Raw genomic sequence first — 20,139 nt, forward strand, 5'->3', positions numbered from 1 at the left:
CAATAAATCTCTGTGTGTGTCTATTGTGAAGTCAAATTTATAAATGAGAAGCTTTTTCTTCCAGTTAATCCATTCCAACAGTAAATATTCACCCCTCAGATCTATCACTGACTGAAAATGTTTGAGCTAACAAAAACCTGAAACTTCATTAAAACCATTAATAAACCTTGCCAAAAATGCCTTTTTTTTCTTTTTTTTTTCCTTTTTTTTTCCTTTTTTTTTCTTTTTTTTTTTTCCCCAGTGAAAACTCATTTTAATGGTTCTGTTCTAAAACTCCAAACTAAATGTCTTTGAAATCACTCTGAAGGCAAAGGAAAAGTCAGGATGATTTCATTCAATTTGTGAGCCATCCTGCTTTTTTCTTGGGCTACTGGTGTACTTCAATTAGTGATAAAAGGACACCTATATTTCTTCATTGTCTACATAGAATAAAGGTAAAATTTTTAGGGAATAATCCTGCTTCCTGTATGAATGCCCTACATTTCAGTTCTTGGCCACATGCAACACACTTCCAAATGCAATTAATGCCCTGTCTTTTCATACTTAAAAATGTTGGGAGGGTTTAAAATTTTTAATAAAAAAAAATTTTAAAAAGCTAAAGAAAACTGCAGTTGCAGATAGTCACTTTTGCAGTTTTATTCAAAGTCTTTACAGCCTCTTCTATGCTGGAGATTTTAGATAACACAGTTGATATGCCATAAATGATAGTGTGAGGACAATATTTTATCTCGTATAATAAAAAAAGTTCAGACTAATCACTAGAGAGGGTGATTTAAGTTAATTTGTTTTACGAGTAAGAAGAGATTTCTTAATAACATAGTGCTCAGAATGCAGAAGTAGTAATTGAACAGATGGAGACAGTAATGCTTTATATCACTCTGACCAGCTTGGCAAAAATATGTTTGTGCATAGCCTGTGTAAGCTGTACATTTTAATTCCTGCCTTATAGGATAAAGGAGGAACAGTTAAGAATATGCTGCTCTGAAGAATTTATTCCTAGCTGACCAATAGGTAATTTAAAACTTATTATTGTGAAAAAGTCACATTTGCATAATCAGTATTCTTATATAGATAAGCAATAAGTAAGGTTTTCCAAGGGCAAATTTGTGCAGAAAAATATACGAAAGTTTGCTAAATACAAAGATGTGTTCTCTAGCTCCAGAAACCACAAATTACTGGAAGGTACAGGTGTTTCCTGGAGAAATACTCCTGCATACTTCCCTTATTCCCAGCCTCCTCTGTGGACATTCACTTCTTACTGTTGGAAAGAGAATACTGGTCTTCACATTCTTAAGTTGTCCAAAGCTAGAGCAACTTCTTGAAGGTCAGCCTATCCATGAGTGCTGACATAAACTGCTCATAACTTCTCACTGTTAATGGCTCATGTAACCATTATTGCTTTACAGACAGAATAATGACAATCACAGCCCTTTAAATAACTAGATGAAGATAAAATATAGATATTAACTGTCTGTGCAAATACAACCATAAAGCACTACTAATTCCATTCATATTAACAGCATTCTCTTTCAGATAGTACTAATGTTATTGTGCCACTCTAAACTGTAGTATGCAACTCTAAGCATGTGACTGGAGTAAAAATAAATCCCAATTTTATTACATTATGTGACTCCACAATTCCCTTAGTAGAGTTAAACCAGTTTATTAACTTGTCTGCTTTGTACCTTTTTCTACTTTGCAATGAGAATAATGGTATGAAGATTTTGGGAAGGTTATATAAAACAAGAAATTTCTCACTTTCTTGATCTTGTTTACAATATTATGATTGTGTATATAAAGACTTACTCAAGTATAAAACCTGTTGGAAAATGCAATGAATTGAAAGACCGCTGGAGCAGGTCCATAGAATTAATAATGCTGCTTGGACTTTAATAAAGTTCTGCTAGAGATTAGTTCAACTTCAGATCAGTTATTAAAACAGTGCACAACTAGAAAAATAAGGATTTCACAAGTTGGTCAGGCATACAGTTACCCAATGGCACACTCCTTATTCAGTTAACAGGACTTTATGCGAAATGCAGCACTGCTTCACAGAGGTTTAACATGCTAATAAACATGCTAAGTCATCCATAAAGTGTTATACTCATTCAGATAAATACTAGATAATTTTTTAAAAGGGAGATTGGGAGAAATGTGGCTCATTAGAAAACATTACAAAGTTTTTAGTGTCCACACCAAATATGTTACCTAGATTAGCTAAGCTTTGAGTATTATTTTCTTTAAACATTGAATCAGCTTTCTGAAATTCCTCAGTGTTTCTTCCAGGCAATTATGTACTTTGGAACATTCATGTCTTCTTTGGAAGTAAGCTTACTTAACGAGAGCCAAAATGCAAAATTATTTGTCACTCACTATGATAAAAAAAACCCCAAAACAAAACTACTTCATCGCAACATTTTTTGATTTGTAGTGTATTTTAATTTAGAAAGACATACATGGCTTACATGTTCTAAGATTTAAAGATTGAGTTCACTTTTCTCTTGTGTTCTATTACTCACAAGAGTAGCTGTCCATTCATTCTGTTTCTTTTAATAAAGAAGCGGTTTATATAAGGAAATTTGGCTTAAACCTCTTTATTTCTAGCCATAAGATTTTTTAAATCTTGCAGTCCAGTTCTGGTAGTCTGAAATGACAAACCAGGGTTCAAGGACAGTTTGTTCCCTCGTCTGATGAAGTCAACGAGTAGCATTACACAAGAAAAATTCAAGTTCTTCAAAAAACCTCATTGTTTGTAAAATGTGTTGCATTTGGTTTAGTTCTCCATTTGTTTGAATTCCAAAACTTTTCTATTTAAACATAAGCAGTAGTAAGAAACTTTTAAAGGAATTTTATGAAAGATCTATCATCCATACTTAAATATTTTTAATATTTCTGCTATCCCTAAGACGAATTTGCCATCTTAAGGAGTCTTATTGTACCAATTTGGTATCTCATCAGCTAGCAAAAAAATAAAACTTTTAAAACGTCTATAAGTTTTAAAAGTATGTTTTATTTTCTGTTTTGTTACAAGTAATTGAAAGTCTTAATCGGCTTTGTGTAATGTGAATTTAATTTTTCATGAATGCTCTTCTAAAAGTAAGTTTCTTCTGATTTGATTTCTTTCCCCCCTAGAATAAGAAATGATTAATTTTATAAACCCAAACAACTTCTTCCTAAGTGCATTTTACAGTTCCTAGTAGTGCCAGGAATGTCTGCATCCACCAACTAATGTTGAGAAACAGACAGGCACGTTCCTCTCATCACAGAGTTTTCTGAGGGTTATCAGGTGCCTACCTTTGTTGATGGCATCTGAAAAATACTTTTTGCTCTTGCTTTCCTCACAGGCACAAGACATCTCAGCATTAAATTATGGCTATATTAAGCTGCTCCTTCACTCAGAATACCAAGAAGTTCTTCTAATCTCTGAATGAACAGCCCCTCATGACTGGGATCCACATAAATGTTATTATGAGAACATTTATTGAGAACATTTATTTATTTGTGTGTAGAAAAATTTATATACTATGTTCTTGAAATATATTCACTTAAATGATTTTAAGTATCTTACTTTTAATTATTTTTCCCAGATCTATTTGCTGTTGATGTACCCGATTTTTTTCTAGATAGAATTTTCTACAGTAGAGCCAATAAGGATAGTTCTTTACTGAATGCCATGTGTACTCTGCTTTCCAGTTCAGATTATTTTATATAATGAACTGATCAATATGGCTACATTGATATTTATGTACTTTGAAGATTTCAGCAATCATTTTTCTTTATTGACTGAGTTATTTTCCTCACAGAAATGTTCTTAGTAATAACTCCTCTTGAATTATGAAGGCAGTAATCTGAAAGCCCTGTAACTTATTTAATTTTTCAGTACATAAATCAGTGAAAATCCTTCCAAACTGATTCTAGAAGAACAGAGTTTGAAAGAGGAATTCAAACATATTATGAAATGTTGTTTCTGAAAAAAAAAAAAAAAGTGGCTTTATAATAATTTTCTTAATGAAGTGTAAGGAAATAGCTCCATTTTGTTGTTTGTCATATGTCCTCATTCTGCCTCACTGCATATGTATAAAAAACCATCAGATGTTATCAAAGATGTAGAAAACAAAATATCAGCTACTGCATTGCATAGCATCCTATTATCTCATATCCAATTTCTTCTTTGTTTAAAAGATAACATGTCATAAGACTAGAGAAATCCAAAATTTATCTAATGTTTTGAAATCTGCTTTAAAATAACAGTTTAATTAAAAAAAGCTACAGAGCATGTTCTGTTCACCTTCATGAAAATCCCATACTTCTTCATGTCTGTAATTCTACAGTTAGATATATTTCAAAAGTCATTTGTTAACATTAGAATAGTATAATCATTAGGAGATTGAAGAAGCCCTTACACCATATTAATCTGTTTTGTACTTGTAATTTTGAAACAAGAATGAGAAAGATTAATAAAGAAAAAAGAAGAATGTATAAAACTCCATGCTTACTTTAATTTTTAAAATATAGAAACAATTCCTAAACATTCTGAAGGTCAAAAAAACCCTAATACTCCACTGTACAGGAGAAAAAAAAACCCAACCAAGCAAACCCACAGGTAACAATAGAAAAACATAGCACAGATATGCATACAATCCATTAATTTTATCTCCAAACTGATGGAAATCATTAGAAAACAAAAAGAAGGATTAAAAAAGTCTTAGAACAATATAAAGAAGAAAGTGTAGAAAGTAAAGAAAAATACACATATGTACTATGGGAAAAGGTAGTCACAAAATGCCTCTATTTTAAATGATACCAATAAGTAGCAGCAAAAGCAATTGTGAGATACAGTAAATGGGTGAACCTTTAAAATTTAATTTATTTTGACTGTATATTAAACTTCTCTAAAGGTATTTTTTGCAGTAGGATACAAACAAACAAGCAGTTACCATAAAGGGAGTATTTGACAAAGCTACTTCTATATTTGCTGTTCATGTACAGATTACAAATGTTTCTCAGGAAGGATTAGTTGGCTTTTAAAAGCAAACATCACAGAAGTGAAAGTGGCCCTGATAATCAATACAGCTGCTTTAAACTGCTACCCTTTTGATATCCCAAGCAGAAGTAAAGAACTTTTATGGAAACAAATAACCATTTATGCAAAATAACCCTATGCTACAAGACAAGCACAAAGTGCAATATCAAATTATTCTCCTATTAACTTTCATTTGACTCCTTCCTTTGGGGAGAGAAAAACTCAAAAAGCAAAAAACCTAACCCCCAGAAGAAATATTTGAGGATGGCAAGCAGTGTCATGACACAATTGTGCTACATTAAATCAATATCAAACAACTTCTGTTAGTAAACAAGGCTCTTCAATTTCCCCTTCTCAACTCAAGATCTCCGCTGAAAGCTCATTAGGTCTCTATACTGTCAAATGCATCAGAACACAACAGATCTCTCGTTGAAGCCTCCAGCTTTTCTTCAAAGAAGACTATTGAAAAGATCAGAATTCAACTCTAAAATATTTTATTATATATAGTTCTAGTTGGAACACCTGTTATCAGATAAATTACGTATTATTTTTTATAATATAAAAATATCATATTGAAGTAAATACTTGCTTTCCTCTGATTAAGTAAAAAAAAAAATAAATAAAAAAGCATGCAATTTGGGTTTTTTTTGTATTACCCCACATTTTTCTGTTTTAAACTTTACATGCTGTGGTTTATGAAAATTCATGCAAATTACACTATCAGATGAATGTTGGTGGATAAATAATCCACAAGGCAGCAGGCATAGCCTAGTTGCTGGTCACATGCAATATGTGGAGTATGACCTGGTTTTGAACATGCCTTAAGTGCCCTCTATCCAAACAATAGCACAGTTCAAGCATTAGCTACATACTGTAAATGAAAGCTGCTCGGTGGAGTATTGTAACATATAAAGCAACTGTTTGGGTCTGTATTTTGTTCTGTGAATCTCAGAACTTGTACTTGCTTTTTCCTACCTCCTGGGAAAACACTATATCCTGCGAGTAGATAGAAATACCGGAAAATCAACAAGATTAATCTTACAGATAACTGCCATATTGTTATTTTGTCTGTGACAGGAGCACGTAGGGACAGAACAAGGAACAATCAAATCGAAAGAGAGTAGGTTTAAATTAGGTATTACTAAGTAATTTTTTATTGTGAAGGTGGTAAAACCCTAGAACAGGTTGCCCAGAAAAGCTGAGAATGCCACATCTCTGGAGTATTCAAGGCCGGATGGGATGGAGCTTTGAGCAACCTGGTCAAGAGAAAGGTGTCCCTGCCCACACTGTCTGGGAGTTGGAACAAAATGATCTTTAAGGTCCCTTCCAACCCAAACCAGTGTATGACTCTGTAATAAACTGCTCATTGCCTTAAGGATAATATGACCTGCATGGTCATTCTGTCATTGTCACAACAGGATTACTACAATAAGGATTTTATGACTGGCTTCTCAAAATCCTTGGATTTGTTTGAGCTGGGAATTTAAATGAGACATCTAAGGGACATTCCTCAGATGAAGAGAAAGAAATTGAGAGAGAAGTTGGTTCAGGCCACTTAAGATATGGATGGATTTGAAGTTGGATTGGATAGATTCGTGCCTAAGTGTCTAGGGTTAAAAAAGCCCTTAAATCTCAACATACTAGTTATTACATGGATTCCATTAACACTGACCAAATCCTGATATTTTATCCTATTTATAGTCATTTTTCCTCAATTACACATCCTTTGAATTTAATGTGTGATTGACCAAGTAAAAATGAGAGCCATAAGAGTAATATCTGTAGGATTTGCATCACTGATAGCAGTAGCAGAAAATTTCTGAGAAGGAGAACTGTTCAACTGGTCTACTATTAATGAAAATTAAATTGACTACGTGAAAAACATTATTTATTTGCTTTCCCTCTTTCACAGACACAGAAAGCAGCATTGATTAGGGGGAGCATGAAAAGGAGAAGAGCATACTTACTTTTTTTTCTCTTTTTCTGAACGGTGCTCACTCTATCTCCAAAACCAGCAAACAAAACATAACAAAATACAATATTAATATTGTTATAAACTGAAAGTTGTTATGGTACTCCCATTCAAGTAGGTACCTTTGCTGCCTAGAAAATAGTTCGCAGAACAAGAAAGGAAAGTTGAATACAGAAGGATGATGAGTTTAGGCCTCTTAAAATAATTTGCTCTTCTTCATGGGATTCCTTTAATTAACAAGGATTTCAAGTTATGTTAAAGTTGTTTGTCACTGAAAGTAGGAAATTTTAATTCTTTTTGGTCCTGCACAGAGAGATTCATGTGTTTCAGCAACCCAGAAAATATGTGAAAATGAAAGTAGCTTTTCATCTAGCAATGAGCCTAGAGACTGAAAATTGAATAAATATGAAACTACAAAATTATTAGAGATTGTAAATTTTGAAAGAATAATTTGCCAAAAAAATCTACCTTGATAACCTCTTCAAAGTTTTAAAGAAATCAAATAATTTTGCCAATTTTTATAGCTGAAAGGCATTGATTTATGACTTAGGAACACAGCAAAAACTGTATGTATATTTGTGGACTTCTGCATTAGATCTTTCAGTAGCTTAAAGATCAAGAAACACACCACAGAAATATATAAATTTTTCTGAACTAAGAAAAAGTTTTTTTATCCAGCCCTACAGTATTATAGAAGCAACTGGAAAATAGACATGAAACTTAGAATCAGCATTGCAATACCTAGGATCTACATTGCATCCTTTGCCTCCTAGAAGACTCTGGCTGTGACTTTATGTGCCCATTACAACACAGCTAATAGCTATTCAAAGTATCAAAATGAAATAAATCCAGAGAAATTAGGATTTTGGTAAAAGTAATAGCCAAATGTTCACGATCTGTAAATCTCTCTCAAAAAAAATTGTGTCTCAGAAAAATATGGTCTTTTGTTACAATATATACTAAAAAATATTTGCATGGTTTATATAGACTCAAAAATATTTCTTTCTTCTTACTGAATAAATGTACTTCACTATCATATTCAAAGCTGATTTAAATACCTAAGCATTAAACTAGAATATTGCTCTACTGTCTTCAGTACTGGAAATCAGAAAATGAAAGACATTTAGGAATGTCAAAAATTCAAATTCTTTACCCTGTAATTCTGCTTTTACAGATTATCTACATTGTGGTTCCCGTTTTCCTGCCACTTTACATGTTACATTTACTACACATGTGTGAGTAGGGCTTTTATATTAAAGAAGAAAGATATGTGGTAGATAACGGGAGTTAGTGTTGCAGTGATAATACAGTCAAAAAATAACTGTACACAGTATTTCTTAACACTGAAACAAGTTAGAGGTTATATTCATGGTTTAGAGCACAGAAAAATTCTGTGTTTAGAAACAAATAGTTGAGCACCTTTATTTTCTATTCATCTCAACTGTACTGAAAGAGAGTTTTTGTGGGAGAAGGATTGCAGATAAAGTCTCATGAAAGCAAAAAATGTCTGGAAAATCTGTTGACCATCAGAAATCACAAAAGAAAACCTCTATTGAATTAGCAAATATAAAATAAGTAATGATGATTTTAAAATCTAATAAGCTTCATCATCCACTCAAATTATATAACAATCTATGGGCTAGTCATACATACCTGAGGGAAATTCTTCTCACTGTCTGGGTAATTCTTCATATTTTCACTTCAGTATAGGGAACAACAGTAACTATAGTAACACTACCATTTGAGAATACATTTGTTTTCTGAACAATTACTGTATATTTGTATACAAACTGCTGATCCTCACCTTTCAAACTAAATATGACACTGTTCTGAATTCAAATACTATGACAAGGAACAAAATATAATTCTTAACATAAAAAGAAAAATCTTAACATAATTGTCCCAAGTACAAAACAATTCCCACCAAAAGCTTGTTCTTTTGTGCCTTCTTTTCATTATTCTACCTCTCCACTGAAGGAGGTTTCAACTGTGATATTAATTTCAATGTGTCTTCTGATTCCATAAGAAACAAATAAAATGTTATATTGATTATGAAGAGAGAAAAGCCTATGTATAATAACTTTGATGATTTGGAAGATGCTGCCTAACACCTATATAACGATTATTTAATCTATTGAGCAGTGATATGGTGAAATACAATTTATCAACTATGTAACTTTTGCTGGAAACTAAAGCTAGTCAGAGCAACAGAACTGAGGAACTAGCTGATAAGATCAAATTGCTTGCAATTGATCTTTCCAGAAAATTTGGCTAATTCTGGGAAAAGCTAATAAAATTTAAATTTAAATCCTTGCTAATTGTTCTTAGATGATAGAAAACCCCAGAGATGTTTGCTTAATTTTGTTAGTATTTCAAGGCACAATATTTCAAGGTACTGCAGAGATCTTTCTCCTATGTTGCAGATACAGATAACTGAATCTACCTGTATATGTATAAGATACCTGAAGCTAAGCAAGTGTTCTTAAGCCTCTGTTCTGCAACACAATCCACTAAAAGTGATTTCACACTCACTGCTTCTATGATATTGCTGGGCACATAGTACTGTAATTCATGAACTAATAATTCTGTAGGGCTACAACAATACTTCATTGCAAAGACTAAACGGTGCAGTGCTTTGTCTCAAGGTTCTACTCATTCAACTTTGGAAAAATGTTGCTAAGTACAAAATAAAATATAAACCAGAACTATAGCAATTCCACATAACAAGTCAGTGGCAGGTCTAAAACTGGTAAACAAGACATTTAGCCATGATGAATCTGAGGCGAGTAGCTTCTTTTCCAGGTATTTTTGAGGTGGCTGTGAGAAGAGTTCTAAGAGAAGGTTATCTATGGAATGGAAAATGTTTCACCAATTTTCTCCAAAATAAAAATTACTTTCATTATCAAAGAGCTTTTTTTATGAAAGCACAGATGGTGTCAACATGCTTCAGTAGCCATCCTTCAAGTAGCTGAGAACAGAGTGAAATTGGAAACTAGTGGAATAGACCATGTGCAGAAAGCAGAGCTATGCAATTTTGATGAACAAAATGGAGTTGTATCTCATTAAGATCAGGAAGAAAGAAGCTATCTTTCTTTACTTTCTTTTCATTCAGGAAAGTTTTAAAACAAACTTAGCTTTGCATGTCAACAGGTCACCATACCTTTATATTTTTCCAATCCTCCATGGGCAATAATAATTGCTCAAAGCCTGAGTATAAAAATAATTTTGTTACCTCTACAACTATTCCCAGCTTTCTGGTTATTTTCTTCAATCATACATTCTATTGAATCCTTCAGTATCAGAACTTAGATGGTTAAGTAATTTCTAATCAGGACTATAAGTTTGAGAGGAAAAGATATATTATATTATATTATATTATATTATATTATATTATATTATATTATATTATATTATATTACTATACCTTATGAAAGGTATTAATATCCAAGATAATATAAATACATCCAATATGTTTAACAGCTTTAAGGCAAAAAAAAAGAAAAAAATGGACATTAGCTTTCAAAGGACATTTTAATCTTGTCCTATATGCCTTTTCTCATGAAACTGATTCTGAAGGTTTGACCATGTGTATTTTCGTTTATCCCCTATGTGCCGTCATGTCAAATTGGTGCAAAAGTGAACTGAAAAGAATGTATCTTGGGAGCAGGTCTTGGTCAGCCTGTCCACCTGCAAGCTTGTCTTTTCAAAGTACGTGAAAATGTCCCTTTGCAGTCAGAGGTGATTTCTCTGACTACTCAGGCTTGCAGAGGTGAGCACGTAGCAGCTGGGACTGAATAGGAACAGAAGCACAGGAAAAAGTTACAAGGTTCTTTACAAAGTCAGTTGTTATCTTTTCCACTATATAAGAGTTAAATATATTTATCTTGTTAATATTATCTTACTGTCTTACAAACAATAAAACTATACCATTGTTGTTTTCTATTATACTTTAATTTTTCCTCATTCCTTCCATCACTGTCCTTTCACCTGCTGTGGCATACCTTGCAGCACCAGGGTTATGGAGGGAAAATAAAGGCCTTTTCTACCACTGGAGGGTATTTGGTCTGTCTTTCAGGAATTCTGATGTTGATGCTGTTGCTCATAGTAATCACACCGGTACAAGACTGAAGGGTGAATGATGATTTCTCTAGAAATTTGCAACCGAAGTATAAGTCAAAAATACTCATTGTGGAGGAATTTTTTTTTACTCTGTTGTTTTGCGAGTTGGTTTTAAAATGTTGAGCACTACAGTGAGTAGAACCTCAAGAAATACACAGATGTACAGCTGGACAGCAGCATCAGGAGAATTAGAGATATTCAGGTCTTTTTACAAGGACAAACTTATGTATTTTCATAGAACTGATAGCCACAGTGCCTTTAGCACCTGGAGTTATCATAATTTTTCTCCAAAATACTTTCTGAATTAAATTCTTTTGCATTTATGTTGCTCAGCCGAGTACCTTTTCAGAGACAGAGATTTTAAAAAATTATTAAAATTATATTTCTCCTTAATTTTTCTGCAAGTAAAAGGAAAATTACTTTAATCCACAAGAAATTATGTATGGATGCATGTAAGGCAACTGAAATAGTTGCAGAGGATAAAGGTGGTGTTATTTTTGGCTTAAATTAAAGAATAAGAGATTTTGGTTAGAAAAGAATGGGAAAGCTTAACAATTCCGTGAGATTAGTTTGCTTATTTACATTATTTTTTAGTTCAATTCTCATACTTTTAACACTGTTTTCCACAAACACTAAAGAAAAAAACCCAAAGAAATAAAACTAAATTCTTGGTATAGGGTGACAGAAAGAAAATCTCCAAATCAACGGTATGTGTGCTTCATACAGACATAGTTTTCTTCACTAGGACTATTTCTACTGTTAACATTAGGTTAATATAAATTGGTACATTATACTTGAAACAGTGCTGAAATAATAAATCTTTAATGCTACTGCATTAGTACTTACTAAACTAAGGAAAGAATCTGCATCATTATATAGCTATAATTTTATTGGATAAGTTTTTTTAAGTTGAAACAATTAAATAGTCTCAACTTCTGCATTGCTGCCTTCATATCAGGAGAAACTAAGAACAAAAGATAATGCAGTTGTCATGAGAACTACTGCCTGTCTTGTTTGTGTCATGTTATGAACCTGAAGTCAAATTTTTCCAACAGAAGGAGCAGATCTATAGGTGCAATTGGGATCTTGTGGTTTCCATGGTATTACATAGAGTCTCAGTTTACTGTGTGTTTCTAGCCTCTAGTTTGCTACAAGAGTGAGTGTCCCTCCCTTTGCTGAAGACAGGATGCACAAATATTTCAATGCTAAATGTGTGCAGGGAGCCCTTTGTGAGGACTGCAGCCTTACCTCTCAAAGTCTTAGGTCTGTCCGTAGCAAAGACAAAAGGTCCAAAACCCCAACAGAAGGATGTTCTAGGCTAAAGTTCACAAACAGAATATGTATAATCAAGCACGCTCATCAGTACAGGGCTTTCCACCACCATTGCTCATTGCATAGTAAGATAAGAAACACTTTGCAGGATAAGAAATAAGAAGGAAATAATATATGTATTCATCTTTCTGTCTCAATTTCTTACTCTCTGAGCAGTCACCAGCCTGCAGCAGGAGCAGGCTTTTGAATCTTGTGACTTCTTTCCTGATTTGCAGAACCTTTCTAACACATTTAATTTTTTTCTGTCTTCAGCTGTCTACTTAGGTCAGGCTATTTCTGACCCTGGCCTAAGCTCCCTGTGTTCTGAACAGTGTTTGTCTCCTAAAGATTCTTATTTGTTTTTCCTCCCTACCTGCCCTTTCTTGATGAGGCTTCCACCAGCATACAACACCCAGTGGATCAGAGACTTCTCTGTTCTGCTTCAGGTAACTTTCCATTGTTTCAAAATAAACTCCCACAGGCAAAGAAGAGAACATCAGCTCTCCTGGGCTTCTGCTAACCCATCATCCCAACTTGCTTCTAACTACTGTCTGTGGTCTGGAGGGACACAGAATAGTCCTTGGCAGCAATACTGCATTGACTTTAGTATGGAAGAATTAAAAAAAAAAAAAGCAAAACCAAAACCAAAATGAAACAAAAAACCCCAAACAAACAAACAAACAAACAAAACAAAAAACAAAAAAAACCCCAAACCAAAACCAAAATGCAAAGCAGATGAATTTTGTAACACTTTTACCTCATGAAACAAAGTCTGTAAATTGTGTAAATGCAATTATTCAAATCATCACATACAATTAACTTATTTGGACTTTATACATTTTTTTTCTCCCAGTGGAGAAACTAGAGAACTATTGAGTTCACTAGCAGGGGAGTCCTCCTGAGACAGAAAATAATATGAGATACAGATAGTCTCTTTGCAAAAGCCTCCTGGCACTTTCATCTCTCTAAGTTACTTTTATGCAATGAGCCAAAATGACTGTGGCACACCATGCTAAAAAAACTCAGGGATTTTCATCCTTCACTCATCTTCTGTCCCATATAATAGAAGGGAGAATGAAAATAATGCTGTGCATTTTCTGTCATTATGGAAAGGGCTGTGCATAGTCATTTCTAATCTAAAATAATACTGAAATTAAGCAGTTTGTAGATATGCATTTTTTCTGCATTTCTCATCATTGCTACAAGAGCTTTACCAGCAGGAATTTGGAAGAACCATGTTTACATATATTCATCACAAACACACATATATAAATATTTATATTTATAAACAACACATGTTTATATTAATGTCGAGCATTAAAATATAAAAATATCCATATAAAAATGGTTGAAGCATAGTGAAGGTTTTCAATCTAATTTTAGTAAAGCAAGTTCTAACCCACTGAAGGTTAACTTTCACAGCAGACATTAATAGGAGTTAATGTAGTCAAGTTACTCTGTGATCAAACATTCACAGAGTCATTAAGACTTCAAGTTTCACACTATTTTGCCCTTGAAACTCACCAGTGTCATAGGGACTGCAGAATGAATTTTAGTTGGAAAATAACAGGTCAGTGAACTAGAACGAGATCTCTAGCTCCATTTTACACAGAGGCTGAGTGGGAAAAAAAAAGAGAATAATAATTTTCCTACTTCTCTATAAGTCTGTTTGTCCTGAGAATAGAAAAGAAGTAATACCTTGGTCTTGCTTTCCAAAAAGTAAACAAGGTGATGATACCAGCAGTCACTCTGTTAAACTTTCTCTTATACAGAAGGAACTTCGGGATCCTGTAGATTTCTGCCAAATACCTTTGCTTCAGTGCAACAAAAAGGCCAAATGAATGCACCAGAGTGAGTCCCTAACTCAGCAGGAGGGATCACAGAGCGAGGACACTGACTGGCAAACGATGACAAATCTTGCGACAGCCCCCAGCTGGCGACTCTGCCCTTCTGACAGGGGTCAACAGCAGAGTCAGCAGAGATAATGTGGGCCAGCTTGTCAGCTGCCTCTGCACAAAGTCCTTCTCTGGCAGCCTAAACTGAGACTTCTAGCTTTGCATTTGCATCTCTGAGGGTGAGAGTTTCTGAACCAATCTGATGGCTCACTTCCAGCTAAATTGGCTGCCTCTCTCTCCTGTGCTCTCTCCTCCTAGATGCTGACTTTGGTACTCATCTGACCAGAAAATGAGGCAGTTCAACTTGCTTAGCTAACAGAAGGCTGGTATCAAACCAAGAATGTGCATCATGCATAGGTGGCTGAAAGAAGGAAAGAAAACTGTGCCTGTAAGTGTCCAAAAGATGACTGTTCCCTTTGTTACAAACAGTTTATAGATTGCCTCATTCACATTGTAGACCCCCATTGTATGGAGTGGAAATGGAGAACTTGCCTCCTACACCAACTGCAGTGGTTAGTGACTGCCACCAAACATAAAGAACAAATAGTTGTGGATGCTAAGGCAGCCACAGCACTATCTGCTAGAAATAATGTGCTGCCTGGGGTTATCCTGTGGTCAGATTACATTTGAGTTAGCCATTAAATCAGCAAAATGCCAGGTATTCCTTCTGCTACAATCTAGCAGGATGCATCACTATTGTACTACTATTTAAATCCACCAGCACTTGAATTCCAACTACTCCAACAAACAAGCCAGGCAGGATGAAACTAAAGTATCATTTAGACTTGTGCAGGGTGTAATTATGAAATGTAATCACATGTGCAGGATATTTGAATTAGTTTTAATCTGGTTATCATATTTGTTAAAAGGAATAAAATTGAAGTGCTTCTGCAGAAAACATGTGAGACTGCCTAGGACCCTGAAAACTTAATTGGTTGTGTTATGACTTTTTGCTAAACTCAGAGCAGCTGAAGCCTCCCTCGTGCTTACCAGAACTTAATGTAATATTAGGAACACTGAAGTCAGCCACAAATGCAATGCCGATACCACCTTCATTCAAACTTTTACAAAATAAATTGCTGTTGTTCCCCATTAAGTACTGAGAAAGTCCCACTAGAAGGTTCTCAGAGTTAACTATAGTGAGGCAACTTTGCAAAGTTTTCTTAGTTCCTACTATTATTCTTCAGCAAATTAAAAGCAATCTAAAGAAATATACCAATACAGACCAGTCAGTATAACTGGACAAATAGTTTCTGACTAATTCTATATTATTTCTGTTGGCTAACTAATTCCAGATTATTTCTTTTGGTTTGTGATTTGGCCCTTGATCACAAGAACAATAGAATTATCCTCTTAAGTACAGTTTCCTAAGCAGATGGGGTCCTGGAGCTCAAAACACAACAGTCTGAAGCCTAGGATGCAAAAATATTGCCATGGAAAAACACAGTGAAAAACAGGAAGCATCACTAAAGCTGAGTAGTTCATATTTTAATTTAACTGGCATCAAACCCAATTATTTAACAAATTTACGATTCTCTGTTTTGGATTGAAACCAGGCAATTGAAGCAATATTTGCAGGAATAGGGCGGGGGAGTGGGGGAAAGAGAAGGCAGGCAAGTTTGCTCTGAACATTCTGTTCAGCTTCTTGAGTCTAAACCATTTTTTTTTTCTGATGATTTTATGTTGTTCAGATGCTCACTGTGAATGTCAAATACTGCCACAAGCTAGAGCAGATCATTTTCCATTCATACATCTCAGCCTCACCAAATGAAGGACCAAATCCATGCCAAAGCCTCACATCTATTTTGCTCAGACCTGTAAAGAGATGGCATTTATTTCTAGTTTAGTATCACTTGATAATCCTAGGATTCATTTGGTGTCATGTTAGCACACAGGGTAGCTTGGATAGACCTAGAAGCTGCTTCTGGAGGAAGGACCTTATTTAAAATGATGAGAGTGTCCTGGGAAAAACTGGAAAACTTTAGAGGAAACAGCCTGGTCCAGATTCACATACTTCAGTTAATTGTATGCACTTATATCTCAGTGAATTATGAAGGAATAAAAGTCCAGTTTAAGACCAACTTCTTTAGTTTCCTACTAAATTAGTCTAGCTACATGAAAAAAGAATGCAGTCTTCCTCAACACTTTTGACTCAGGTGCTTTCATACCTACTTTGTAGAAGATGATGATTCTGTATCTTTCCCACGATGTCAAAGATACATGCATATGACAACAGGTAACTATGTGAGAAGCACAGGAAATAACAGCAAGCTCAAACTAATCTATATTAAAAGTAGGAAAGAAAAAATCACTGAGACTAATTTTTATGAGACTTATTACTAGCAATACTTATCCTCTCAGCAAGAAGTTTCCAAAATTACAACCCTTTTTCGTTTAGTACGTACAACATAAATATCAAAATGTATCAAATAGAATACAAATCCAGGTATGTTTGTTTTAACAGCAATAGATCTACATTTAGACCTTCATTAATGAATCTTTTTTTCTTTCTTTGTTGCTTCATTTCATCTTCTTTATTTGAGACCATTTTTGGTCTTTGCTTGCCAGCTGTATTCTTTCATTAACCAGTCATCAAGTGTTCCCATAGAAACATCTGAGGTTTTTATTTCCCTTTATACTTTCTTTTATACTTTATTATTTTCCCATTTATTTTATATTTATCCTCTACCATATTTTCAACTCCATATCTCTATCAAAAATATGTTTTCTTTAATAGCTTACTCATCTATAGATGTAAAGACATAGTTTAGTTATCTGATTTTAGTTTTGAGATAAATGATGTAAGAAACAAAACTATTAATCCCAGGTTTTCACATCCACTGCAAATTAAAGATTAACTATGAACAATTAGACAAAAAAAACATGTGCTCACAATACACTCAATATAATTCTGTAAAATTCAAAATAATAATAGAAAAATGCAGTTGTAATGAGAGTAATATTTTAACTAAATTTTAATTTGTTACTTGGACCATTTACCAAAGCATGTGTTAGATTCTGTGCTATTTAAAGTCTTTACTATTGAGCAACTTGTATCTTAAAGGACATGCTAGCCAGAAACCTTTTGAGTGGTTTAGATTCTCAAATTGTAAAAAAAAATCCAAATGTGTTTAGAATCTATGCAAGAAAGAAGCTAGAAGAAGAAGTCTTGCAAGCAAAGTATTCACTTTTCTTAAATTACTCTCTTTAAAACGTTTTGACTGCTTAAAAAGTCTAGGAAAAACATCTAATTAAGAAAGACAGAAGTGAGTGGGATTTATCAAGATTCGGGGATTTTCTAGAACCTAAAAACAGGTAGAAGAGGTGTCATGATTGAAAAGGCCATGCAAAAAAGATAAATTTACTAATGCTTTACATTAAAGAAGCAGACTGACAGCAGCATAGATTACAGCTGTCAGAGATGGCCCCTGTCTGTCTTGTTGCTGCAGGGGCTGTTGGAGAGTGATGCTGCATTAAATCTCTCTGAGGAGTTATGCCATTAAGCAGTATACATAATACTAAGGAGGAAAAAATAATATTGGCAAAAGGACTACATAGTTGCCTTTGTAGAATATAATATTCAGCACTTATACACATAGATTTTTTTCATACATAAGGTTAAGCAGCCTACATTCAGGCTACTGTCTTTCTGTTGTTTCTAATAAAAAGTTGGAATTATCTTTAAATCTTAACACAGCCATCTCTCCAAAGATGCAAAAAGCACTTTCTTCTTGATCAGCAATTCACCTACCTCTACAGGATAAATGCTAATAGAATTCAATGAAATTTTCTGTTAGAAATTAAAAACTAATATGAATTTATGCCCCATCAAACTTAAAACAGCAGAAGCTTGACCACCTTCTGAAATTCGTTAATATAGCAGATATGCCACCTAAATATGCTTACTTAAAGCAAGAATTGCTTTGCTGAAACCCTAATGAAAATAGCTAGACAAGCAGCAGATTTTTAAGAGCATTTAAGGACGTGGAGATACAAACAAGCCATCAGGGAGTTTTTCTTTCAAATCATGTCATTCTCCATCAGAGCAGAGGATGTCAGATTCTCTACAGCAGAAACCATCAACTGGTGAGTTTTTTAAGCAGTGCACAAGTAGCTTGCTTACAGGTCCCTTGGGCTGCTCCTCGGCTGAAGTGATGACACACAATCAGTGACAGAGCTGAGCTGGTACGCAGACCTTAGGTAATTTGAATATTTGGCTCTTTATCTCCCACTAATCAAAAACTCCCACACTCTACATTCTCCTCTCTGAGGACTGTGCCTTCACAGAGGGTTTTGAAACATGACATTTGGGTCGGGAATATTTGTCACCTTTGCATCTGAAAGGTTTCAGAATGCAACTAGGGTCCCAGCATATCTCTGTTTTACTTGTTGGAAGCATCCTGTATTTTATACCCAACATGCTGCAAGCTTGGTATATTTCCCTGAAGCTATGTCAATTAAGAAAGTGAGCAGAGCAGGCTGCAGCACATCTTGCCTCTCTGCCCCTGCTCACAGAATGCTTGGAATACATATAGTTTTACTCAGAAAACTGAAAAACAAAGAATATTGTCTATATATCTGGACTTCAAGTAGTTTCATAACAAAAGCTGGATTGAAAATAAGCTGGAGTAATTTTGTGGATGAATTGGTCCTTAACAGGAAGCACTTTCTTTGGGAGGGTGCTTGCAAAGAAGTTCAGAACTCCTGCTGCCCCTCCAGTAATAATTTGTGTTGGATTTACGGCAACAGTGGCCCTGGCAGCCCCGTGCAATGTTTCAGTCTGATGAGTGCAATATGACTACGTTCACCACTACCTACATAATTGTTACATCTAATGTTGATGATGGGCACTGTCATGTCAGACTGAAGTACTAGTACACCCAATCCTTAAAAAGGTTTTTTCACTCCTGCAAATGTTCACAGGAAACAACCATCTCTGGAAGTGGATACCTCATCACAGTGTTGAGGGTGTTTTTGCCAGTTTTCAAGTACATCTCAAGTGCAGATTCCCAAATGTGTTGATTTTCTGTGGAGTCATCAGCTCTTGGCTCGGATACCACATCCCTGGGACAGGCTCGGAAATTTGGGTTGAAATCTTTTGAAAAGCACATTTATTAAAGCAAATTTATCAGGAAATATGATACTGCTGTGGACAGCATGCTCATTCCTTGTAAAACTGATTGTATTCCTCTGAAATGGGGGAACCATCCTTCCTGTCCAGAAAGTTCCTAAAGATAACAAGAAGCAGAGGGACATCCTATTGCCATACAATCAGATACAGTAACCCTTGCCTTATTAGAATGTTCCTTGACAAGAAAACACTCCAAAATTCAGTATAAGGTTAATAGATCTCTATTAATTGCTGTTTAATTTCTTTTAGAGGGGGAAAGTTTTTACAAAACTTTTCAGCAAGTTTGAATCTATGTTTTGCAGACTTCAACGGCTTCTGTAATGCCGAGGGTTGTGCATTACTGTGGCTAAAGTTAAATCTCCTCATAGAAAAATCATCTCCATTTAGTGAGAACAGATGCTTCAAATTGACATTCAGACTGAAACATAAACTTCTCTAAATCGGGGTCGTGTTTAACTGTAGGGCAGCTGAGCTGCTTTTCTATTGCACATAGGGAGAGTATCTGGAGCTAAGCTTTTCTTCAAAGCAGTGATGTTTGTTTTCAATGTTGTCTAGTTTTCCAGATCTATATTCAGTCAGTGGGGAAAATTTTCAAGTAATTCTAATCACTAGGATAAAACGCTGTTCATTTATCTGAGTAAATATGTTTTAAGTGTGAAATTGAATGTAGTTGGACATTTATATTTGT

At 34.5% G+C, this 20,139-nt stretch overlaps 1 protein-coding gene across 1 annotated transcript in view; it reads right to left on the bottom strand.

Annotated features, from left to right (window-relative positions):
* Window positions 1-20,139, bottom strand: part of NALF1 (NALCN channel auxiliary factor 1) — a 465,536-nt gene that overhangs the window by 79,122 nt on the left and 366,275 nt on the right. The window lies entirely within an intron of this gene.

Source organism: Catharus ustulatus, chromosome 2, assembly GCF_009819885.2.
Source record: "Catharus ustulatus isolate bCatUst1 chromosome 2, bCatUst1.pri.v2, whole genome shotgun sequence".
NCBI classification, from domain to species: Eukaryota; Metazoa; Chordata; class Aves; order Passeriformes; family Turdidae; genus Catharus; species Catharus ustulatus.